The sequence below is a fragment of the Nanorana parkeri genome, unplaced genomic scaffold, assembly GCF_000935625.1.
Source record: "Nanorana parkeri isolate BGI_ZX_2015 unplaced genomic scaffold, ASM93562v1 scaffold1337, whole genome shotgun sequence".
In the NCBI taxonomy this organism is placed as follows: domain Eukaryota; kingdom Metazoa; phylum Chordata; class Amphibia; order Anura; family Dicroglossidae; genus Nanorana; species Nanorana parkeri.
The window spans coordinates 50,006-52,871 of NW_017307605.1; positions in this window are offsets into that span (position 1 = coordinate 50,006).

Sequence of the window (2,866 nt, forward strand, 5' to 3'; positions counted from 1 at the left end):
GATGATAAACCAGAGATGAGAAAGGCAGCAAGGCTGGATGATCAAATGAAAAGAATTCCATATACCTTAATTCCTGAAAATGTTATGACTGTTATGCAATCTAGGCATTTCAACACTGGAGTTCATCAAACATCATTCACAAGTGCAGGTGTCACTGGGTCATCACACTTGGTGCAACGCCACTGGTGTACAGAGTGTCATATGGGGACAGCTAGTATAGGACTCTGTCAACAGGATGGCAATTAACATAAAGTATCCTTTAGATTCTAACATTATAAAGTTATATTATAATGAAATACTATGAATAAAATGTAAACCTGACCTATAAACAATGAGAATAAATATCAGTGAAAGTATTGCCTTTTACTATCAGTACAGTATTATTTGTTGATTTCCAACTTGCAAAAGAAAATAGATATCTGGAATCTGATAAGTCTGCTACTTTCTGCCAAAAGTTGTCCAACTGCATTGACTGTCTTTTTATAAATCTGCACTACGATCATTACAATTTTAATGGATCTTCCATAAGTTTGTGGTGCTCTCACTCATTTGCACCTTTTTCTTTGAATTATCTCAACCATTCAGTCGATCCTCCCAACAATAGACAGCAGCCTTGGAACACCCAGGACCTTATTAGGTCATATATGTTCATGTAGTCCAGTGCTCCTCCGATACTTATCTGCCAAAAGGTATCTGGATGGTTAAGAAACATGTAATCTATAACTAGTTTCTATGAGCGAGCTATGGACCATATACATGCGATTTATATCACATTTCTGAAGAACTGGCTTGCAGGATTGTGTACAGTGTACAGTATGTATCACCTAGGTTTCTCACCTACACATGGTGAGGGTCTCCAGTAGGGATGCACAGATACTTTTCGAGTACCAGTGCCGATACTTGGCATTTTCATGAGAACTACCAGGGTTTCAGCGGTTGCAGTGGGGACCTGGCTCTGGCGCTCCACCACTGTCCTGAAATCATTAGTCTGTATTGTTTTAGAAAAACTGTCACATGACAATAAACAAAAATGTATCAGTACTCATACTTGTAAGTACTCGGCAAGTACCAGTACTCGTACTCGCAAAACTGGTATCTGTGCATCTCTTTATTTATATTTATAAAAACAAAATCGTACATTAAAACAGAGATGTACAAATCCCAGGAGCTCCGTGTGCTCCTTACAAGTGGCAGCTGCCTCCTAACTTTTGAATTTTTATCTAGTGTAGTCTTGGAGCTCAAAAGTATCGGTACACGTACTCGTACTTGTACCGAGTACTGTACTTGGTATCTGTGCAACCCTAGTCTCCAGGGTTTGTGCCTCAAATTAAGAAAACAAACTTTAGTTTGATCTGATTCGTTCTGGATCATGGAGCACAGAAGCTTTGTATATCTTTGGATGGGATAAAGCCTTCATTCCTAGGTTCACATCCTCCCTGTTAGCAAGACTTCTTTAATTAGTCTCGGCTGTTCAAAGGCTTGTTATATGTGAGCTGACTGGTACTCAGGGCTCACCATTTATTTATCGAGAGCCTGCTGCTTTTGAAAAGGCTGCGCTGACAGACAGCTCTTGTACCTTTTTAGTGTTCTGTTTGTTTTGTGAAATTCATTAGGAAATACCCTGCTAGTTAGGAACTGATCTGAGTTTAGTTCAGTGGTGTAGCAAGGGGGGGCAGGGGGTGGCACTTGCAGAGGTGGTGGTGGGAGAAGGGAGAGGTGGGCACAGTGACAAGTAGAGAGCCGCTCAAGGCTAGCATTGGTGGCAGTGGCGGGAGGATTGCAGGTGGAGAGGTCAGGTGAGCTCTATACACCATAGCCAGTATGAAAAGTCAAGTGAGCTCTGTACTCTATAGCTGGGATGGGTGGTCAGTGGAGGTCTGTAACCCATAACTGAAATGAGAAATCAGGTGCAGTCTGTACTCCATAGTTGGCTTGGGAGATCAGGTGACCTCTGTACCCCATAGCTTGGATTGAAGGTCAGGTGAGCTCTGTACCCAATAGCTGGGATGGGAGATCAGGTGAGCTCTGTACTCCATAGCTGGGATGGGAGATCAGGTGAGCTCTGTACCCCATAGCTGGGACTGAAGGTCAGGTCAGTGGCAAATCCAGGGGGAAAGGGTGGCAAAAGGGCAATTCTTGCAGGGGGATGTTTTTGAACATCTCCATGAACACCTAGGACCAGCCCATCAATGAGGAGCAGGAGTGGACCGCGGGCTACCAGAGTGCCCAGGAACTGGCCCAGAGCTCCTGGCACCGTGGACCAGAATTACCTAACCCAGCACCAGTCCTCCATAGATGATGGTGTTCTGCATTAGTGTATTATGTATTGCTGAGATTTGTCGTCCCCTATAGCCGGTGGTATTATTCTGCATTGCTTTATAATTTATTGCTGAGTTTTGTAGTCCTCTATACAGCAATGCAGAATACCACCAGATATAATGTATTGCTGGAATTTGGAGTCCTCTTTACAGTGGAAGAACTACCAGGCTCACAGCGGCTGCAGCTTCCTGCCGCTCATACTGCAGCAGAGAAGGAGAGAGCCCTCTCCCCTCATGCGGTCGCCCCGCAGCAGCACCAGAGAGCAGAGGGAGCCGGAGATAAGCAGGAGCAGTATTGTATTTAAATAAAAGACAGAATGACAGAGGAGAGAAAAAAAAATTGCTTTATAGAAATAAATATTGTTAATCTGAGAATTGTACTGATTTTGTCTTCATATAATGTTCCTGGTGCCCAGTGTTGTGCAGAAGTATTGTAATAGAACAGTACTGCGTTCTTTAGTACCGTGATTTCCGTTCTTTAGTACTGAGCTCTGTGTTCTTTATTACTTGCTCTGCGTTCTTTAAAACTGTGTTCTGCGGTCTTTAGT